Source organism: Malania oleifera, chromosome 10 (assembly GCF_029873635.1).
Source record: "Malania oleifera isolate guangnan ecotype guangnan chromosome 10, ASM2987363v1, whole genome shotgun sequence".
Lineage (NCBI taxonomy): Eukaryota > Viridiplantae > Streptophyta > Magnoliopsida > Santalales > Ximeniaceae > Malania > Malania oleifera.
In genome coordinates, this window is record NC_080426.1 from 46,204,691 (window position 1) to 46,229,655 (window position 24,965).

The following is a 24,965-nucleotide window of genomic DNA, read 5'->3' on the forward strand; positions in this document are numbered from 1 at the left end:
ATACTTGAAGCTCTTGTGGTCAGAGAAGATCTCACACTACTCGTCGTATAGGTAATGCCTCCAAATTTTCAATGCGTGTACCACTGCAGCCAATTCAAAATCATGTGTCGGGTAGTTCTTTTCATATTCTTTCAACTGCCTAGATGCATACGCCACTACCCTGTCATGCTGCATCAATACATAGCCAAGTCCCTTTAAGGACGCATCACTGTAAATGGCATACCCCTCACCCTCTGATGGGATAACTAATACTGGTGCTATGACTAATCTCTGCTTTAGCTCCTTAAAACTCTGTTCACAGTTATCGTCCCACTCAAATTTGACATTCTTCCTCGTTAGTCGTGTCAAGGGTCCTGACAAAGTTAAGAATCCCTCAACGAAACATCAGTAATGACCAGCTAGCCCCAAGAAACTCCTAATCTCCTAGACATTTCTTAGTCTAACCCAATTCACTACCGCCTCAATCTTGCTAGGATCCATAGAAATACTGTCTCCAGATGCAATATGCCCCAAAAATACGACCTTCTCAAGCCAGAATTCACATTTACTGAACTTGGCCTACAACTTCTTTTCCCGAAGTGTCTGCAAAACCTGCCTTAAGTGTGTCTCGTGCTCCTCATAACTCCTCGAATTAACCAATACATCATCAATAAACATAACAACAAACTGGTCTAGGTATTGGTGGAAGACTCTATTCATCAAGTCCATAAATACCGCAGGAGCATTCGTCAAACCAAACGGCATAACAAGAAACTCGTAATACCCGTACTTGATCCTAAAAGCCATCTTCGAGACGTCTTCTGCTTTCACTTTCACCTGATGGTAGCCGGATCTGAGGTCAATCTTTGAATACACCCATGCACCCTGGAGTTGATCAAACAAATCATCAATATGGGGTAGAGGATACTTGTTCTTGATCGTCACTTTATTAATCTCTCTATAGTCTATACACATCCTCATAGTCCCGTCTTTCTTTTTCACAAATAAAATTGGAGCTCCCCATGGAAATACACTGGCTCATATGAAGCCTTATCAAGCAGATCTTGCAACTGGTTCTTCAATTCTGCCAATTCTACTGGCGCTATTCGATAAGGCACTTTAGAGATCAGCGCTGTACCGGGAGGCAGATCAATAGAGAAATCTACCTCACGGGTGGGTGGTAAGCCTGGTAACTCGTCTAAAAAAACATTTGTATACTCCTTTACTATAGGTGTGCTAGCAAGTTTCAATTCATTCCCTAACATCTCTTTCACCAAGACCACAAACCCCTGACAACCGCTCAGCAGTAGTCTTCTGGCCTGAATAGCTGAAACTAGTTGAGGCAAAGATTGCACTCGCGACCCTACGAACTTGAATTCTGCTTTCCTCGGAGATCTGAATATCACTTCTCGTGCTCGGCAATCTATGCTGGCAAAATTAGCTACTAGCCAATCCATGCCAAAAATAACATCAAACCCGTGCATGTCTAACACTATCAGATCAGCAGACAAGGTCTTTCCTTGAATATCAAATGGACAACCTCGGAGCACCTTACTACACCTCACTACCGACCCAGTCGGTGTAGATACCAACAATTCAACATCTAATGATTGTGTTTCAGCCCCACATAATTTAACACATCCCGAAGACATGAACGAGTGCGTAGCTCTTGAATTAAATAATGCAATAACTTTAAAAGAAAGCATAATCACCATACCTGTCACCACGTCTCCTGACGTCTCAGCCTCACTTGGCGTCAGAGCTGTATTCCTCTGCTGGCCCCCACGTGGCGCTTGATAACCTCCCTGGTATGGTCTAGGAGCTGGAACTACATCTGGTGGGGTAGGACAGTCTCGTACCATATGCCCCAGTCTACCACAGGGATAGCACACTGGAACTGCATCTGGTGGGGTAGGACAGTCTCACAAAATGCCACAATCTACCACAGTGATAGCACACCACACCACCAGCTCGACACTCCCCTCAGTGCCTTCTACCACAAGTCTGACAGACTAGAGGACCCTGCCATGTCTGCACCTCGCGTCCTCCCATCTCCTGTCTCCATCCTCTACCATGGTTTCCTCTCCTCCATTGACCCGGTCTATGACCTTGTTGGTAGCCCGTAGATGCAGATCTCTTCCTTTGTCCCTACTCCTCTACATCAAGATGCTCACCAATCTCTGCCAAAGCCGCCCTGTCGACTAACTTAGCAAATTCCTGGATCCGCAGCACCACTACCTGCTTGAATATATTCCGCCTCAAGCCTCTCTCAAACTGCCTCGTTTTCCTTACCTTATCAGGAACAATGTATGAGGCGAAACGAGAGAGCTCGATAAAACGTGCTGCGTACTTCTGAACAGATAGTTGTCCCTGCTTCAGACTTAGGAACCCTTCTACCTTAGTCTCCCTGATAGTAGCCGGAAAACACCTATCAAAGAATAGATCTTTAAACCGGTCCCATGTCATGCATATTAGAGTCACCCTCTGCTGCTCCAATAGTCTCACCGCAGTCCACCACCTCTCGGCCTCTCTCGTCAGTCTATAGGTGGCGAAAAGGACCCTCTGTTCCTCAATACACTGCAACATAGCCAAGTTTTTTTCGGTCTCCTGCATCCAGTTCTCAGCGGCTACAGGATCAACTCCACCTGAGAATTTCGAAGGATTCATCTTCGTAAACTTCTCTATGGTGCACCCATGGCCTGCAGAAGGACCACTCTACTCCCTCGAGCTCCTAACGATCTCAGCCATAACCTGCTAAGCCATGCTACATAGTACCACGTCAGAGTCGGTCCCAACAGCACTCGAAGGCCCTACTCCATCACTGCCACTCGCATGGATACTATTTCCTCTTGGATCCATCCTAGAAACAACAAACACAACTTAGAAATCCTATCCTCTCCACTATCTCAACATTTCTAACTCATTTCTAATCCCCCATCCAACATTCTAGGAACACAACCCGATAATAGCTTACTATGGTTTTCCTGAAATCATCACCCCAGGAAAAATACAGAAACTACCATAGAAGTCCTGCTTCCAGACTTTAAAACAAACCTCAAATCATTTCCTGAGCTCTGGTATTATTTCTGCTGCACTCTAAAGTCTACAGAACCTAACAACCTAGGCTCTGATACCAAGCTGTCACTACCTGCTTATTTTCCACTTTTTTTTATATATAATAAAATCATCATTGTACATTCCAGCTCAGCAGATCACAATCCACCTGGACCCGTGGGTACCAGGGATATACCAAAACTCAAAAAGGAAGCCTACGCAGTAGGAAATATACTTTCATATGCATCTCAATACCATATATCACAATAACAATAGTTACTACAATCACTGTATCTTAGTATATACATCCCAAAAATCATATCTAGGGACATTTTCCACAAAATCTCACTGTCCCTACAAAACTTACCCTTCACAGAGGGCAAATAGATAGCTCTAGATTAGCGGGGCTTTTCCCGCTCTCCTATCTGGGGCTCTTGAAAAGTTTGTAAAATTTAGGGGCGAAACACCTCTCAGTAAGGGAAATAAACTAATACCAGTGTGTGGCAACATGAGTATTCCATGTTCTACATATATCATACATAACCTGTTTAGTAACTGTTTATGAAATCTGGGAAAACATACATATATTATCAAAACATGACAGAACATACTGCATTTTCATAATCATATTTCATCTCATAAAATATAATAACATAAAACATTCTTGATAGGTTAGCTGGCTGTTGTCATGTATTACCCCCACATGACTAGGTTGTGTGGCCCCAAGGTGGGACCTGACAATGGTTGGCCGACCACTACCAAGTTAAATATCCAGTCTGTAAGTCCGATGGGTCCCCCTGACCTGGTCCGTACACCAGGGGCGATAACAGCACACTTCTTAAAAATAACCACATCGACCATCCAATCTCACACCACTCCGTACAGTGGCGTTAACATAGATATCATGATCACGAAGACCATGGACACATAGCAATGGTACCGTGCAAGTGCTAGCCTAAACCAGGCCAACCAGGTTCCTTTATTATATAACATATACTGAAATCGTGATACATAGATATCTCATATCATCAATTATCAAATTAATCATATCATTTTGCACATATACATATATCAGGAAAATCATCGGCCCGTACGCCGGTATTACACATTTTATCATAGCTCGGTCCGTGCGCCGACAAATCATAGCACAGCCCGTACGCTGGCAAATCACATCCACATAGCACAGCCCGTACACGGACAAATCATAGCACAGCCCATACGCTGGCAAATCACATTAACATAGCATGGCCCGTACGCCAGAATATCATAGCACAGCTCGTACGTTGGCAAACCACATCCACATAGCACGACTCGTACGCCGGCAAATCATAGCACAGCTTGTACGCTGGCAAATCACAGTCACATAGCACGGCCCGTACGCTGACAATACATTTAAAAATCTCGGCCCGTACGCCGATTTTCCATCATAAAAATTCATATCATGAACATGTTCCAGAAACAATATCTCATAACATTTTATACTTATGCCACACTAACAGATTTTCACATATTCAACATACGATCATTTTCACAATATTTTCCAAATATAAATCATATATATATATTTCCTGAAACCAGATGCTATATATATATATATATATATATATATATATATGCATGCATTTTCTAAAAAAAAAACTAGCTTAGTTTATCCCCTTACCTGATTCCTGAAAAGCCCCTAAGAAAATCTTCCCTGCACCCACAGGGTTCCCGACTCAATACCTTGAAAACGACATTCACCAGAACTAAAGTTCAGTATTTCTAACCGTATAACACTTTCTACAACTGTCATAACTCCAAATATTGAGTAGAAAGTCTTATCCTGGATTTGGGATGGTTTCCACCTTACTTTCACCAACGATCCGCTTTAGCAGATTTGGAGAGAAGTTCCCTATGAGCATCGTGGTGACTTCGGATTGTCGATCTGGCGAAGATCTGGCCCAAAATTGACAAAAGAAAGAGAGAGGACCAAAGAGGAGAGAGAGAGATGATAAATTTCTTAATCTTGAAGTTAAATCCGGACTTTCCCATATTTATAGGATAGGGGATTTTGTCAATGAGCCACGTCATTCGTCGAAAAATTCTTTATTAATTTCATCGATGAAATGTAGTCCTTCGTCAATGAAATTTAGTCGGCTCAAACCTCTCTCGGTATTTCTTCGTCGATGAAATTCAGTCTTCATCGACGAATTCTCTTCAGCCTTTGTCGACGAATCCCTTGTATTTGTCAACGAAGCCCTGATGATCCATTAACCGTTATTCCATCCAAAGTTAAATGTCATCGACTACCTCCTTCTGTTTTCGGTCTCCATTTCCTTTTCTCTTTATTATTTAAACTCCATTTTTTTCTTCCGGTCGTTACAGAAACTCTCAATTGTTTGTGTGATTGAGATAATTTTTCTGGGGAGTTTAGCTTAGGTTTATCCCATAGATTTGCATATTATAAATCTTGTGTGGGGATAAACTAAGTAAGCTTAAGATATTTTCATCTTTGTTGTAAGTGTCTAGTAACTTGATTTTTGTTGTGCAAAGATTTTTCAAACAAGCAAACATTTTCAAACTAATTTTTTGCATATTACTTTAAAGGAAACTTTCTTAAACTAGTTTGATTATATGATTTGTATACTTGGAATATTGATGTGTTATTGAAATACCTTGTTTATATTCCAAGATATTGCTTGTATTGAACACTCTTGAACATTTTACTGATTATATTGCAAAACTAGCATCACTGAGTTTACACTATATCCATGTTATTGATGTGTATGTGAACGTACGTATTTGGGTACATATCTGCTTTACATGAAAGCACTATTTCTGTACCATCTATTTGAGAGAATACTGTTGTATTTCCAGGCAAGCCTAAGGGGGTGGTAATCTAGCCCAGTAAGGATTGTGTAGGTTGAGGTCAGCCCTGTGTTAATTGACCTAGTTTGTATAGGTTGAGGTCAGCCCTAAGCTAATTGACCTGGTTTGTATAAGTGCCGCTGACTCGTTTAAGTGAGCAAGTATAGTGGTAAAACTTGTGCTTGTTAGCCAAGGCGGGGACTTAGGCAATTGACTGAACCTCGATAACATTTCTGCGTGTCACCTTTACCTTACTGTTCTCTGGTGCATGTGTGTTTGATTAAACTGCTCTATATACTTTCCAATATACATTTTCATTACTTGCACTAGATTGACCATAGGGTTGTGAATATACTAGTGTTAGATTATTTACCTAGGGATCAAATTTTAAAAATATCAATTCACCTCCCCTCTTGGGATCACGACAAAGCTAACACATACATATATATATACTTTTTCTTATACGCTTCATTTAGATCATTATTTAGACACAATAATGATCATGTTCATATAAACATATATTTTTTCTTCAAATCATTAATAACACTGTACACGTAATTGTATATACATATATTGTAAAAATCACCCTTAGGTCTCTTAGCCGTAAGTCATATTTTTGTTAGACGTAAGTCACGTTTTCGTTAGTCGTAAGTTATGTTTACCCCCATGACTGGGTTGTGTGGTCCAAAGACTAGATTTAACTCGCTGACCGGCCAAACTAAATCAACGTACATCATCATTAAATGAGATTTTCCCTATTAAACCATGTCCGACCCAGGTGTGCACTCGAGAAATTCACTATCATATAAAATCACTATGTAAACAGTGTGGGTGCACTCTAATCTGTTTAAACTTTAAACTGCGGTACCAAGCATTCGTAATTTTCTGTATCGTCTGAATCATAAGGGGTTTTGAAAACATCTAATTATATAATTTATACAATTAAAATAATATCATGAAAATCTCATTTTTACTCATATTTTCGTGAAATACGCAACGTAAAAATCAACTCGTGTCATCTTTATTCATATTTTCATGAAATATACAACGTAAAAATAAACTCATGCCACACAATTTTCGTATTAAAAATATTTTTTTGAATAGAAATTAATGCTGTAAAATACCCGAAAGGTTTAGAACATTTCTTAACTCAAAAACAAATGCAAGCATATTAAAGATAAAACTGGTATATTTAAATATGCGTAAAAATAAATTTGGGAGAATTTTATGAAAAATAACTAACATAATCAAAATTTACTTATAAATAAATTCGGGTCTAAATTTTAAATAAAAATATAACATAATCAAATTTACTTACCTCTTACTTAACTTTGTGATACGATCACAATGAATATCTCTAAAAAATGAGATTGGAAAGAGTGAGTGAGTGAGAATTTTAATTATAACAAAAATTCTTCCTTCATGACTAATTATTTCACTCACTAATCTTTTTCTTCTTTTGAAATTTTTTTGTAAAAAATGAAGGTTGAGAGTTTCCTATTTATAGAAAAAATTTGGGAAAGAAAATGGAATTTGTAAAAGTGTGAGGAGAGGGGTGAAATTATAATTTTTTTAAAAAAATAAATGAATGGACAAGGAATGAGCATGAGATGAACTTGGGATGTGAGGTATGAGATGAGAATGAGGGTACATGTGGGGAAAATGAGAGTGTTTGCTGACACTCATATTTAATTAATTTTTAATTAATTAATTTTTGAAATTATTATTATTATCATTGTTATTCTTTTTAAGTTATGTTTTAGTATTTTTTTTTTATGAAAAATAATTAATATTCGAATTTCGAAAACTTATGTGGGCCCTACACAACTTCGAGACCCAAGTGGGTTATATGTAACTTCAATAGTCCTCATATAGTTTTATGAGCCCTGCATAGCTTTGGGGCTCATATGAACCCCACACGTCTTCGAGACTCATGTGGGCCCCACACTGTATTGTGGGCCCTGCATAGGATACCTATATTATTATTATTATTATTATTATTATTATTATTATTATTATTATTTTATCATATATATGTCAGTCAAAATATTATTTTATATATATGTACTTATTTACGTGTACAAGCAGTGTCTACCCTATTTATCCTATGAAATTCCATTTTGACCAAACCGACCTCCATGGAGCGACTGAGCTGCAATGGTCTTTAAGCACTCTCTAAGACAAGGTTTTTCTTAGATATCAAACATAGAATCAAGAATCCTATAGAGGCGCTTGTCCGTGGTGAGTGTGCTGTTGTTCTTGGGTAATTCTTGTGTTTCCTTGGTGGATTGGAGGTTGGATCTGCAGTGAATGGAAGTGATTTTGTGTTTATCAACTGCCGAGTGATTTCTTTATGGCTTTCCTTCCTTTGGAATGCGAAGAAGGTGGTCCGTGAATGTTTCCCGCCCAAAGAAATTTGACAATGGCTGACTCAGTTTCTTCAAAGGAGAAGGATGTTGCAATAAATCCCTCGTCCCCTGACAAGGTGCAGATTGATATGAAGCATAAGGTTAAAGATGCTTTATATCTCATTGAATTAAAAGGGGGTGACAAGGAAACTTGGAATCGGAGAGATGACGAGGAAAATTTGGAAGAATATGACAGACTGATGAAAGAAATGAAATTGAAATTGGTACAAACAAATGCTAATTTCTCCCCGGATAGTGTCATGGATCTTGTTCAAAAACACTTAGGGCTTTCTGCATGTAGACATATGGGCCTGGATGGGGCTGGGACCAGTGCTACTAAACCCCCGATGGTTTTAAACGAGAGAATCATGGAAGTCTTGGGTCTGGTAGATAAGACTGCTGGAGGAAAACCCAACGATCCCTCGTCCTTTTCCTATGCCAAGAAGAGGCTGTGGGGTGATGAAGAGGAGGTGTCGAGCCCTGAGAAATTGCATCCTGAGCAGATTCATTCTGCAGATCCTGAGTTGGAAGGAAGGAAGGAAAGATTGATTTCACGAAATAATAGGAAAGTCCCCTGGTCTGAACTCTTTGCGAATAACAGAACTCTGGAATCTTGTACTCCCATACCAGCGTTCCCTTTTGATGGTCTGGGGGCAAGGTTGATGGCTTCTGATCTCTCAAGACCTAAAGACTCATATTTGAAATGCCTGGTTGGATATTTTGTGGGTAAATACCCAAGGAATGCTGCTGTTGAGGCCATCGTAAGATCTTGGAAGGCCAAGGTCACCTTCATTAGGCATGTTGATAATTGGATTGCATTTAAGTTCCAAAATGAAGAAGAGATGGACAGTATTCTGCAAAACGCTCCTTTCATCATTCGGGGCAGAACCTTGTTCATTAAAAGGATGCCGAGAAATTTTGAATTTGGACCTGAGCACAGGACTATCCTGCCTATGTGGGTTCAGTTGCGAAACCTCCCCGTTGAAATGTGGAACCCCCGTGCTCTAGGCAGAATTTGTTCTGAATTGGGTAAACCCTTGTGTGCAAATAAACTTACTATGCTATAGGCTAGAGTGTCATTTGCAAGAGTGCTGGTAGAAGTGGATGTGGCCAAGGAGATCAAGAACTCTATTAAAGTATTTCTACATGATGATGAGGAACTCAATCAAACTGTCATTTATGAGAACCTCCCTAGATACTGTACCTTCTGTAGTATGTGGGGCATACAAAAAAGATGTGTGAAATTAAAAAAGCTAGGAATGGATCGGGTAAACAGGTAACTTATAAGGTCAAAGAAGGAGATTCAACTAAGCTGGCCCCCTCTGGTGTTAATGGGGTGGGTCCTGGCTCTGATTTTCTAGGGTCCTCAGCTGTGTCTGCTCAGGCAACTGCTGCTACCCCCTCTGAGATCATCAGGGAAGTTGGAAAAGGTAAATTAGTGTTGAAGATGCCTGGGTCATCCAAAAATGGTGGCTTGTCTCCGAGTGTTGATCCTTTAGTTTTATGTCAAGGTTTGGGGGATTCACAGATGTATGATTTAATTATGGCGAGGCAGTCCAATGTTGATCCTCAAGTGGGTTTGACTAATGTATTGTTTCCTGAGCTCCTTGTGGGGGAATGCTCCAGTGCTCCCCATAATCACTGTCTGGAATTGGGGTTAATTCTCAACGAAGCCACCCCTTGCTCCCATAGGGGCAACTCTGATGTACATCTTTGTGTTGATCTGAAGAAAGATAATGTGCCTGTGAATATTAGGGATAGCCCCTTTGTACTGGAGATCTCTATGCAGCAGAATGATGTTGTGCTGCCAGAATGTCGTGAAGTTGTACGTACTTTGCAAGCTATTGGAGTTACCAAGAGAAACATTCCTCCAAGGAAATCTAAACAACTCCTTAAGGACTCCAATGATGGTTTTTCTATGGTGAAGAGCAGGAAAGTAACAAAGAGAGTGGGTGCAGCATTTCAACCTCACAGGAGGGGGGATCCCCCCCCCCCCATTATGGCCAATGAAGATTGCCTCATGGAATATCAGGGGTTTAAATCGACCCTTGAAACAAAATGGGATCGTGGATCTCATTAGAAGAAATAAGCTAGATATGCTTGGAATCCTGGAAACAAAATTGTCTTTGGATAAATTAAACTCAATAATGCAGAGGAAGTTTAGTTCTTGGGAACTATTCAACAATTTTGAACTACATGATGCTGGGAGAATCCTCATCCTCTGGGATTCTAAAAAAGTTTTAACTCAGGTTCATCACTCTAGTGCTCAGGCTGTTCACTGCACTGTAAAATGCCTGGTTACTTCAAATGTTTTCTTATGCAACTTTATATATGGTTTCAATTCCCTAGTTGCTAGAAGAACCTTGTGGCTGGACCTGGTACAAACTAGTTTGTCCTCTTCCCTGCCTTGGATGTTGCTTGGTGATTTCAACTATGTATTAAACCCTGAGGAAAGAAAGAATGGGGCTCCAGTTTTTGTCTATGAAACAAAGGATATGAATGATTGCTTCAATGAAGCAGGCCTCTCTGACATGAACTCTTCGGGTTGCTTACTTACTTGGTCTAATGGGAATGTCTAGAGTAAATTAGACAGAGCGGTGGTTAACCAAAGGTGGCTTGATGCTGAATGGATCTCCAATGCAATCTTCCTGTTTCCAGGTATATTGTCTGATCATTCAATGTGCATAGCTAACCTTTTCACTGTCTAGGACCTGGGCAGAGCTCCATTTAAATACTTCAATATGTGGTCAACTCATCTTGAGTTCAAGAAAATAGTAAATGAAGTCTGGGAATTTGAATATGTGGGCAAGCTCCAATTTTGTTTCTGCAGGAAGCTCCAGGCTCTGAAATACCCTCTAAAACTTCTGAATTCCTCCAACTTTTTGCATATATCTTCCAGAGCTGAGATTGCTAGCTCTGAAGTTAAAGAACTCCAACAACTCTTACACGACAACCCCTCTTGTCAGAACCTGCAGGAGGACCTGAAATCGAAGAAATTAAAAGCCTTGAGGCTGGAGGAAGCTAACGGACTCTTTCTTGCTCAATTGTCCAAAAACAAATATCTGAAATTTTGTGACAGGGGTACCTCTTTCTTTCATAGCCTGTTGGGTAGGAACAGATCAAGGAACCACATAGCTTCTATCACTCTATAGAATGTCGAATTATCTGAGTCATATGATCAAGTGGCTCAAGAGTTTGTCAGCTATTACAAACAGCTACTGGGAACTGCTGGATGTAACTCTATGGTGAATGCTCAGATATTGGCTAGAGGCCCTGTACTGAATGAAGAGATAAGGAGTACTATGATGACCCCCATCTCAGATCAAGAAATCAAGTCTGCACTATTCAAGACTAGAGATAACAAGGCCCCTGGACCTGATGGGTTTTCAGCTGGGTTTTTCAAAAGTGCATGGAACATAATTGGCAATGACTTCACCCTTACTGTGAAGGAAAATTTCAGGAATGGCAGATTGCTAAAGTGGAGTAATCATATGGCTATTGCTCTAATACCTAAATCCAACCATGCCACTTCAGTTAATGATTTCAGACCGATTGCCTGCTGTAATGTGATCTACAAAGTCATATCCAAGATTATTGCTGAAAGAATCAAACCAGTCCTGGAAGATTTAATTAATCTTGCACAAGCTGCGTTTATTAAGCAAAGGAGTATGGTTGAAAATATATATATATATATATATATATATGGTACAAGAACTAGTTAGAGGCTATGCAAGAAGGAGAATATCCCCTAGATGTTTGTTGAAAATTGATCTCAAAAAGGCTTATGGTTTAGTTGCTTGGCCTTTCCTCAAGGAGATGCTTATTCATTTAAGATTCCCAACTGAGATGATTTCATGGATTATGGAATGTGTCACTACTACCTCCTTTTCCATTTCCCTTAATGGTAGATTTTTTGGCTTCTTTAAAGGCAGTAAAGTTCTGAGATAGGGTGACCCCCTCTCCCCCTTACTCTTTGTAATATGTGTTGAATATCTTTCAAGACTGCTAAAATTTGTGGAGAGTAAGTCTGATTTTAAATTCCATCCCATGTGTGAAGCTCTTAGGCTTTCTCATTTGGTGTTTGCAGATGACTTAATGATGTTCTCAAGGGGTGACTTACCTTCTGTGAGGCACCTAATGAATGCTTAAATGAATTCTTGAACTGCTCTGGCCTGGAAGTAAATCTGCTGAAATCAGAGTTGTATCATGCTGGTATTAGGCAAGAAGAGCTGGGAAATATATATTTAATTTATCTAGTATGAAGTTGGGTGCCTTTCCCTTCAGGTATTTGGGTATCCCCCTACTTTCTTCCATACTGAATGCTACTTATTACTCTCCACTTATTAACAGAATTGCTGGAATGTTCAAAGGGTGGCCGTCCCATACCCTCTCCTATGCTGGGAAGTTGGAAATCATTAACTCCATAATTCAAGGGGTGGAATGCTTCTGGTTGGCCATCTTCCCCGTCCCCCTTAATGTTTTGAACCAAATTGTTAAATTGTGCAAAGTATTTTTGTGGGGTGGCAGGAGGAAACCTTTGGTGGCTTAGAGAGATATATGTCTCCCTAAAACTGAGGGGGGTCTGGGTGTGTTTGATCTCAATATATAGAATATTGCTTTGCTGTCTAAAGCACTTTGGAATATCCACTCCAAAAAGGACTCAGTCTGGACAAAGTGGATCCATCATACGTATTTAACTGATTCAAGCATCTGGAGCATCTCTGCAGCGAAGAATGACTCCCCCTTATTCAAGAAACTGTTAACTATTAGAGATCAGCTGGTGGTGAACTGTGGTGGTATTGATGCTGCTGTTGTTATGCTGAGTAAGTGGGAGAACAGAGGCAAACTTAACTATGAATTCTGGAGAGCTAAAGGGCATAAAATGCCTGGACTAGGGAGGTTTGGTACGGGGGCATTCTCCCTAAACACTCAATCTGCCTTTGGCTGGGTTTGAAAGCAAAGCTCCTTACCTGTGACAAGCTGACAAATGAAGGAATTGATCGGTTATGCACCTTCTGCAACACTGATCCTGAATCCTTGGGTCACTTATTTTTCAAATGCAAATTCACTGCTGAAGTCTGTAATGGTATTAGAAGCTGGCTTGGTATTACTAGAGCCATAACAACCATTAGAGCTGCTGCAAAATGGCTTCATAAGGAGGCCAAAGGGAATGGTCTTATTGCTGCAGGGCAGAAGATTGGATTTGCTGTATGTGTGTATTTTATTTGGTATTTCCGCAATAGAGGCAAGTTTGAGAACCACTCCATTTCCACTATGGAGCTGATCCATGTGATACACAGATATGTATATAGTGCTACGTATGAAAATTTTGATCTATATACTGTCAAGATGTAATATTTTGCTTGTCCCTTTTGGAAGATCGAGATTTATGAATTTTTGTTGATTTGGCCATAATGGCCCCTGGGTATGCCCAGGTTTGATGTAATTTGCGATTTGATCCCTCGTGTGTGTTTGGTTGGATCTCTATGGCCTGGGGATGCCCAGTGTACGTGTAAATACTTACTTTGATCAATATACTTTTACCCTTTGATAAAAAAAAAAAAAAAGAATCCTATAGAAAAGCACATCTGTATTGATATAATCTTAATGACCATTATTATTATTATTATTATTATTATTATTATTATGCTTTAATCGTATATATATTTTTGGGGTTATTATATCCTCTATTTCTTATAAAAATTTCGTCATCGAAATTTATTGATTTAAATTGAGTACTGTATTTGCGCTCTTGGTTTGAAAGATTTGTCTAAGTCTTATTATAGGACTAATTTAGTAGAATATTTGTCTTTAAGACTAAAGTGAGAATTGTTGGTCTAATAGGGGTTGAAGTGGAAGAACTCAAAAAAATATGGAAAAGGATTGAACAAATATTATATATATATTATACATATCTCATAAATTACAAAAAAATAACATACAATAATATTTGGCCCTTCTCCCCCATGTGTGTGCTCAAGTTAGAGTTTTGGCTCAACGTCAACATCTATTGAAGTGCTAGCGGTGTCACCACTATTTGCTGGGTTCTTTCTTACCGGAGTTGACCTCTTGTAATGTCGCTGGCTTGGGTCGAAAAAAGGGAGAGAATGCCCGTTTGTTCGATAATGGAGGAAGAGTTGTCCTCCCCCCCTTGTGGCCTTCGGTGGGGATGCTCATAACGAGCCATCAGTGGCCCGTACATGAGTCTCAACGCGTATTGGATCTCTTGGCAATGGTGGAGTAAACCAGCATTATCAGAAACCCTTAGTGTGGTGATTGCGACATTGCCATTGTAAGGGGTATGACTCATTAGTGTGATATTAGTTGTAAGCTTCAAAGACGAAATATTGCCGATAAGGATGAGGGTATAAGTAGTTGAGAAAATAGTGGGGGCACTGCTCGGGGCGGTAGTGGCGAATTAGGTAAGATGGATAATTAGTGGGGCAGTAGTTGAAATGGTGGCTTCTTCAACTGATCCTCGCTTACGCCTACGATTCTCAAACTAAAAGCGTACATTTTTCAGTTTGATTGGACCATGTCGTCAGAGTTGTGGTGCAAGCAAGATAGCCCGCTCCACAGAAGGGAGTTCCCCTTGTCTACTACAGAAGGCCTCCTTTAAAATCTCCAGTTGGTACTTGCTGGGTTTCCACCTTTGGATTGGCGATGTAGTGTTGCTCTCAGCAACTTAGGAAATTGGGTGATTTGACAAAATTTTTAGTTAAATGAAATGAGTAATGAAACAACTAAGAGAAAAATTGGGAAGAGCTAATCTCTGTAAAACGAAATGTGGTTGTTCAAGATGGTAGGAAGTTGTGATGCTTAGAGTTCGAGGAGGGCAGATCCTTTTTATAGGGGAATGGCCGCGTGTCGTGTAAATCGAGAGAGAGCGATCTGTGTCACGAGAATCAATAGAGAGCGACGCATGTCGCGAATATTGAGCACGCGACGCGTTTTGCGAAAATTGAGGGAGAGCTACGTGCGTCGCGAGAATGAAGAGAGAGTGACGCGTGCCAAAAGTGATGCATTTTTAGCAAAAATCGAGGGAGAGAAATGTGTGTCACAAAATTCGAGGGAGAGCGGCACGTGTTGCGAATGACGCATTTTGCAAAAATCGAGGGAGAGAGATGTGTGTCGTGGAAATCAAGAAAGAGCGACGCATGCCGCGAAAATCGAGCGAGCGACGTGTATCGCAAAATTTGCGAACTCAAGATTCTGTTTATTTTTCTACATCTTTATTAATGTTTTAACTATAATTAATCTCATCCTTATGTTGCCACTTGGGTGGGTGGCCTAGTGGTAAGGAACTGGCCGTGTATCCATGTGATCGCAGGTTCGAGTCCCAACTATGCCTAAGTGGTCTCATGCCTTGGCCTTACTTTAGGGATAAGTGAGCTACAATAGATGATTCCCATCCATGAGGCTATTATTTATTTATTAATTAATTAATTATTTATTATTATTAAGTTACTTCGAGTCACATATGTACATTTTTGTATAAGGATCTCTACTCTAATATATATTACTGTGGACAACCCTAGTCAGGGCTGGTTAATCTCCTTAACTATCTTGGAAGAAGAAGTCTACAATAATTGAATGATGAACTTGAATTTATTTATTTATTATTTGAATTTAAATATAATATAGTACATTTAAATTGTATTAAGTTTCTTATAAACTAATATAAAATTAACATTAAAGATTTCGTCAAATCTATATTCCTAAATCAAGTTTGAATATTTTGATGAGAACTGAATATGCAATGTAAAAATACATATTCATATCCAACTTGCACACGCAAAATTTTTTTGGGCAAAGTCATATGTCATAATAGACTGTTTGTTTATATCTACTTGTATTTATAGTACCTCCAAACCCAGTAGTGTCTAATGTGTTACTTCTTATATTTTTAGTGAAAAAAATAACAACGAAAAATAAATAAATCTCGAATATTATTATATTACTATGTTTATATATTTTATCATGAATATGAAAATTTAAATTATTAATGCATCTGATTTAGAAATTAATTATGGATCATCAATATGTGTACGTGTTTCTACAAACATAAATAACATACTTAAATTAATTAATTTGTCTTCAATAATACCACCATTTTTTCTTAGAAAATATATGATTGTTACCTGTCTTTGGGAGCCTTCACGTTAATCTCATTTCCTCTAATGTTACTATCTTTAGGATCCATTATTAAATAATGATCAAATGTTATTTTAAAATCATAAATCTATTGTTAACGTATAATAATATAACAGACTAAAAGAAATATTCTAAACTACCCAATTCTACCCAAATCATGTTTTATGCCTAAACTCTAGTAAAATCAATATGTTAGAGTATGCAGGACCTATATCCTATTCTCTAATATCAATTGTAATGACCTGAACCCGAGTGAGTTCTTACATATAAATTTTTCAACAGACACACATAAGTAAATAAGATTATTATTTGTGTGTGACCAAAATGAACTTTTGTAATTTTGAAAAATGATATTTAATACTATAACTTCAAAATCGCTTTTAAAATAAATATAAATTTAAAATTTTTACATAAAACTTTTACCATCAACTACAACAGTAAAATTTTATAACCATATACTGTAATTGCTAAATTAAACTTTTAACTTTAAAACTGTAACTATAATATTTAATTATATATATATATATATATATATGTAATGCCCCAACCTGGGTCTACCAGGGAGCACCGCATCTCTCCTCCTCCACCTGGACAAGACAACAAGGCGCGAGCCTTATCGGACTAATGACTGACCCCACAAACCAACACGTATCTTTTTCAGTGTGTTTTGTCCTCACTTACATACTTCCTGAGAAAACTTCCCAGGTGGTCACTCATCCCAAGATTGCCCCAAGCCAAGCACGCTTAACTATGGAGTTCTTATGGGAAAGCTCCCGAAAAAAAAAGGTGCACCTTGTTGTTATGGGTAGTAACATCTAATCTTTTAAACATTTTCATCCATGGGGTATGAAATTCTCCCCCACTTATAGAACGCAACGTCCTCTTTGTGAACCCATATTTCCAAACCTAGGCGATGTGAATTTTATCACACTTCCGACTAGGTGTTGGCTCCGATACCATTTGTAACGCCCCGAACCCTTAAACCTGGGTCCGACGCATTATACCTGGGTCTGTCAGGGAGCACCGCATCTCTCCTCCTCCACCTGGATTAGACAACAGGGGGCGGGCCTTATCGGACTAATGACTGACCCCACAAACCAACACGTGTCATTTTCAGTGTGTTTTGTCCTCACTCACACACTTCCTGAGAAAACTTCCTAGGTGGTCACTCATCCCAAAACTGTTCCAAACCAAGCAGGCTTAACTATGGAGTTCTATGAGAAAGCTCCCGAAAAGAAAGGTGCACCTTGTTGATATGGGTAGTAACATCTAATCTTTTAAACATATTCATCCATGGGGTATGACATTCTCCCTCACTTATAGAACGCAACGTTCTCTTTGTGAACCCATATTTCCAAACCTAGGCGATGTGAATCTTATCACACTTCCAACTAGGTGTTGGCTCTGATACCATTTGTAAAGCCCCGAACCCTTAAACCTGGGTCCGGCGCATTATACCTGGGTCTGTCAGGGAGCACTGCATCTCTCCTCCTCCACCTGGATCAGATAACAAGGGGCGGGCCTTATCGAACTAATGACTGACCCCACAAACCAACACGTGTCATTTTCAGTGTATTTTGTCCTCACTCACACACTTCCTGAGAAAACTTCCTAGGTGGTCACTCATCCCAAGATTGCTCCAAACCAAGCAGGCTTAACTATGAAGTTCTTATGAGAAAGCTTCCGAAAAGAAAGGTGCACCTTATTGATATGGGTAGTAACATCTAATCTTTTAAACCTTTTCATCCATGGGGTATCATAATATATATATATATATATATATATATATATATATATTCCTTATACGTTTCCTTTTGATCATCATTTAAACACAAGAATGACCATGTTCATATAAACATATATTTTTCCTTCAAATCATCGATAGCATTGTACACGTAATTGTATATATATATATATATATATATATATATATATATTGTAAAAACCACTTTTAGGCCTGTTAGCCATAATTCATATTTCTATTAGCCGTAAGTTATGTTTCTGTTAGCCGTAAGTCATGTTTACCCCCAGACTGGGTTGTGCAGTCCGAAGACTAGACTTAACTGGCTAGCTGGCCGACCAAACTAAATCAACGTACATCATCATTAAATGAGATTTTCCCTATTAAACCATAGTCTGACCCAGGTGTGCACTCAAGAGAAATCTACTACCATATAAAACCACTATGTAAACAGTATATGTGCATTTTAATCCGTTTAAACTTTAAGCTGCGGTGTCGAGCATTCGTAATTTTCTATATCGTCTGAACCATAAGGGATTTTGAAAACATCTTATTATATAATTTATACAATTAAAATAATATCATTAAAATATCATTTTTACTCATATTTTCGTGAAATATGTAATGCAAAAATCAACTCATGTCATCTTTACTTATATTTTCGTGAAATATGCAACATAAAAATAAACTCATGCCACACAATTTTCGTGTTAAAAATATTTTCTTGAATAGAAATTAATGCTATAAAATACCCAAGGGGTTTAGAACATTTCTTAACTAAAAAATAATCGCAAATATATTAAAGATAAAACTAGTATAATTAAATATGCGTAAAAATAAAATCGGGAGAATTTTATGAAAATAACTAACATAATTAAAATTTACTTACAAATAAATTCGGGTATAAATTTTAAATAAAAATATAACATAATCAAATTTACTTATCTCTTACTTAACCTTGTGAGACGATCACAATGAATATCTCTAAAAAATGAGATCGGAAAGAGTGAGTGAGTGAGAATTTTAATTATAACAAAGATTCTCCCTCCACCACTAATTCTTTCACTCACTAAACCTTCTCTTCTTTCGGAATTTTTTTTTTTTTTTGTAAAAACTGAAGGTTGAGAGCTTTCTATTTATAGGAAAATTTTGGAAAAGAAAATACAATTTGTAAAAGTGTGGGGAGATGGGTAAAATTATAATTTTTTTTAAAATAAAGGAATGGGCAAGGAATGAGCATGAGATGTGCATAAGATGGGCTTGAGATGGGAGGTATGGAATGGGGATGGGGATACATGTGGGGAAAATGGGAGTGCTTGCCGATACTCTCATTTAATTAATTTTTAATTAATTTACTTAATTAATTAATTACATAATTTTTTTGAAATTATTATTATTATTATCATTATTATTATTTTTAAGTTATGTTTTAGTATTTTTTTTTTATAAAAAAGAATTAATATTCGAATTTTGAAAACTTATGTGGGCCTCACATGGTCGTGTGGACCCACACAACTTCGAGACCCAAGTGGGTGATACGTAATTTCAATAGTTCTCATACAGTTTTATGAATCCTACACAGTTTCGGAACTCATATGGACTCCACACTACTTTGGAACTCATGTGGGCCCCACACAGTCTTGTGGGCCCCTCACAAGATACCTAAATTATTATTATTATTATTATAAATTATGTTAGTTAAAATATTATATATATATATATATATGTACTTATTTACGTGTAAAAACAGTATCTACCCTATTTATCCTATAATTTCATTTTGACTAGGCCGAGACCTCTAGGGAGCAACTAAACCGCAATGGTTTCTAAGCACTCGTTAAGACAAGATCTTTCTTAGGCATCAAACATGGAATCAAGGATCCTATAGAAAAGCACCTCTGTATTGATATAATCTTAATGACAATTTTTATTATTTTATTATTATTATTATTATGTTTTAATCGTATATATATTTTTGGGGTCATTACAATTATTGGTTAATTTTAATTTTATTTATATTTTATATTAAGCCTCATTTATTCCTCATATCACAAAACTCGTGTTGTGCTTCCATCTTCCTTTCTCATTTGATCCCTACATGTACAAAGCATTATCAAGTTACAATTCAAATCTTATCTCTATTAATTAAAATTTTTGCTGTGAATAGGTGCCTATCTAGTGTGGGTTCTCTAGACTAGCATGGTAGTGGATTGAATCCTGGTAAAAAAGCAATGTTCTTAGCTTATCCATGGATATTATATAACCATAAAAACATAACTTGAAGAGACAAAATTAACAAGAATAAAAAATAAAAAATAAACACAAACAATAAAATTTTGAGGGGAATTATTGTTGTTAGGGAATTATCATTGACAAGGACAATGACAAGTTTTGATTGAAAGAGCTCTAGCAATAGAAAAAGAGAATTACCAAAAGTAAGAGCAACCCTTCATTTTTTTTTTTTTTTTTGTCGTCTATTTGATTAAAGATCAAGCACCTTCTAAGGGATAGTAATGATGAGATTGAGATTGTGAATGTATGGTGGATGGATCATTATGCTAATCCCTTCAAAGATGCCAAAATAGGGATAGAATTGCACAATGATATCTTGTGGAATAAGAGGCTTAGATAAACTCGTAGAATTCATAGAAATTGTAGAAGGAAGAAGAAAGATAGGGTGTTGAAAGGACTTAGATTAGAAGGGGGAAAATAGGAGATGGGAGAGGATAGATTAAGTTAGAAGGAAACAAAGAGATAAAGAGAAAAGAGGATAAAAGGAAAAAGGGTCTATTCTAACAATGGCTATTGTATTATGTGTGTTTGAATTGATTTGGATATTTATTACAAAATAGTTGTACCCTTATTTATACTCCTTTGCAATGAAACCTACATAAATTAGAAAGTTACCAATCATAAACTCAAGCCATAAATCTTAATCATAAATTCAGTTCATTTCTAAACATTAAACGTCTAATCATAAATTAGGATCATTTTTAAATATGAAACACCCAATTATTATAGTTGATATTTATGCTTGCCCAATGGTTATCTGTATTGTCGCTTGATGATTGGGTGAGCTCCATCGTATAGGTGGCAGCCACTTGGGATCACCTCATCGTCATATGATGGTCGCGTGACCTTTGTCCACTAGTGCCTTCTCATCTACTCGCTTGATGATTGGGCGATCATTATTACCTTACTAGTCTCTATCCCTGGGTGGCTACTTGATATTCCTAGGTCGCCTAGGCGACAAATAACTCTCCTCACCCTAGCAATTTCTAGTTGCAACTACAGGTGATTCCCCTAGTTAGGCAACTATCACCATTTTATAAGGGAGTGCACAAAGAAAGTACAAACACCCTCAAATGCCCTTGGTCCATTAACCGTCGTGTTCATCCTTCTCTTTTGGCATTCTCCCATCAATTACTTGATGCTCTCTATCAATGAGTTATTTATAACCTCATTACTATGAAGTGGACAGCAAATGAACAATGAAAAAGGGACTATTTGGGGAACCATATACCAATCTTAAAAGAGTCGCAAAAAAAGTGACAAGAGAATGTAAGGGGAAATTTGCTACTACCATTAGAGATAGAAATCATATAACAAATGTCTAAAAAATGTTTCATTTTTTATATAAATAATTATTTTTTCATTTTTATAAGTTAATTAAATTCATTTTCCCCTCTAACATTTATTCACTATTATAATATGAATTACAAGAAAATATAATGAATTTTAAGCAAAAAAAAATAAAATATTAACCTATTATGATGTTTGGCAAAAGACATGGACTAGTTAAGTTTCAAAATTTATTCAAATCTTCCTTAAGGTAAGGTAAAAAGACATTGATCTCTTTTAAGGTTTCGAAAAACTCATGGACCTTGTTGAGATTTGGTAAAAAGACGTTGATTTTCTTTGGTTTTTGGCAAAAAGATAAGCCTGGGAGGGGTATAAGTGCGTCTCAAAGATCAATTTGAAGTTTGGTCTATATGATTTTTAAACTCGAAGGAGGTTCAAGCATTAATAATTATCAAACCTCAGGGAGGTTTGAGGAATTTTTTAAACCTTAAGGGATATTTAGTATCTTTTTTCCAAACCTTGGAGGAGGTAAATGTCTTTTGTTCATTAATTTTTATTAAAATTTAAAATTTATCGAAATATTTTATAATATTAAAAAAAGCACCAAGAAAAAAAAGAGATAATTGCAATTATATATTAATATTAATTAGTTATAACATATTTATGTAAATTGAAATTAGTTATAGACTATTTAATATTTGCTATCCACCCCGAGTATTTGACCTTTTAGATGAATCCTACACTTAAGAGCTTCTTTGCCTCTTCTTTGATTGCCTTAGCTTAGTCTTGTACAAAGATCCTCCTTTTTCTTTTTTTGCCGAACTTGATTGTAGGTTAGTTCCACATTTAAACAATGCATGTGAGATTATCTTTTGTATCAATGTCTAGCATATTGTTTTCCATCCATAGAAATACATCTCCATGCTCCTTTCACAGTTGAATTAGTGACTCTTTTAATTTGGGAGCTAATTTTTCCCAACTTTGCTTCTTTCTCTGGTTATTCCTCATAAGGGAAGACTAACTCTAGCTCTTCCATAGGGGATCCCTTTTATGGTTTTCACTATCTCAAATTCCTAGATCTTCCACCACCAAATTCTCCATACCTCAAGCTTTTCCTTTAAAGGCTATTATATGACACCACCATGCTGCGACCTAATTCCCTAGCACTTGACCCACCCCATGGTTCGTTGAAAATTTGATAAGGAGATGGTATGTGGAGGTGATCACTTGAATTGCATTTAAGTTTGACCTTACTTGTAACGACCTACTAATAAAATAAAATCTTTTCCCCTATTTTAATACCAAACATTAACCTAAACAGCGGAAAGCCACATACATAAACATAACCACATAAATTACAATACCCGAGCATCTAAATATCCCATAAATTATACATATATCACTGTTCTCCTCAAAACTATTCCCTACTGACGTCAGGGCATACAAAAATACTACCCAAAAATACTACTCACCTTTAACAGGGCAGACTAACAGCCCCTCTACCTGCGAGCCTGATCCGCTCACCTAACTGGTTCACTTGAAAAATAATTCAACATTGGGGTGAGACGCGCTCAGTAAGACGAAACATGCTATTACTAGTGTGTGGCTACTGAGTTATATTTCTATTTAAATAATCTGATTTAAAAATAGTATCATGGATGACTGAAATTGTAAATGCTAGTATAAATAACATATATTAAAACTACATAAATTTACTTATCATAATATTACTACTATTTCTGGAAATCTACTTATACTTGTAATATTTGAGAAAATTTCTCTGTATGTCATGATTTAACCTCACATGACGAGGTTGTATGACCCGAAGGCGGGACCTATCCTGGCTGGCCGACCAGGGTAAGTCAATTGAACTCCGACAGTCTGATTGGCCCCCTCAATCCATATCTTATGGAGAGCCTGTTTCGACATGAGCACGATCGACCTCATACCACTTATTGTCTGAGTAAAGTGGTTGCACTCTAAACTGAATGTCTGTAGCTACGGTATCGTGCTCTGCTGAATCTGATCCATCAGGGTCTGATACTATATAGGTAGCTGATATCTTTAACATACTGTTTTACCATGATTTCTGAAATAACCATAACCCCATAGAGTTTATATGAAATTCTAAATTAACTGACTGAAAATCTGATTTCTGTATAACTGAACTGTTATCTGTATAACTAAATATTGGGGCGTTATGGTACTGAAAAACTTATTATTATGAAATTACTGAAAATATATTTTTCTGAGTATACTGTATACTGAAAGTCCTTTATTCTATAAGCATGTAAATATCATGGTATTTCTGTTCATAAATTGTAAACATGGTATTCATGGTTTGTATAAATATGGTACTATACTCTAATAAACTCAAGTCACACTAATAAATATTATTATAATCAGGCTTTGAAAACCGTATATATAATTTGAATAATAACTTGATAACAATCTATATTTTGTCCTGAAATCATAATGAAGTTTCCTAACATAGCATGTTCCCCTTACCTGACTTAGTGGAAAGCCCCTATTGAATATCGGTCCTACACCTGTAGGGTTTCCCACTCAACTCCCTGAAAATAACATTCACCAGAATAAAACATCATTATTTCTCTGTCTACTTCATTTCCTACAACTGCTGGAAAGCATAATTTCGAATAAAAAATCCTACCCTGAACTTGGGGAGAAATTCAATTCGATCCCACCAACGATCCGCCCGGTAAACTTGGAGAGAACTTCGCCAGGAATGTCTTGGTGGCCTCAAATTGTCGATCCGACGACTGATAGAGCCGAAATTGAAGAGAAAAGGGAAGAAAAACCGTAGGAGAGAGAGAGGGGAAGATTTTCACTAAAGGTTCTGCAATTAAACCCAGTTTAGGGCTATTTATACTGTTGTCTTCATCGATGAGCCACGTCATCTCGTCGACGAGGTCCAGAAGGAGGTTCATCGATGGATACCATCTCCTCGTCAATGCAATTCAGAATTCTAAAAATAGCCACTCGGTATTTTCTTGTTGAGGAAATGCTTACTCGTTGACGAGGTCCTCATGTACCCTCGTTGACGAAGTCTGCTGCCTCCTTCTGTTTCTGTTTCCATTTCCCTCCCTCTTTATTATTTAAATATCATTATTCTTTGGGTCATTACATTACTAGGATCACTTTATATAAAAATGGTTAGGCCACCACTATGAAATCCACCA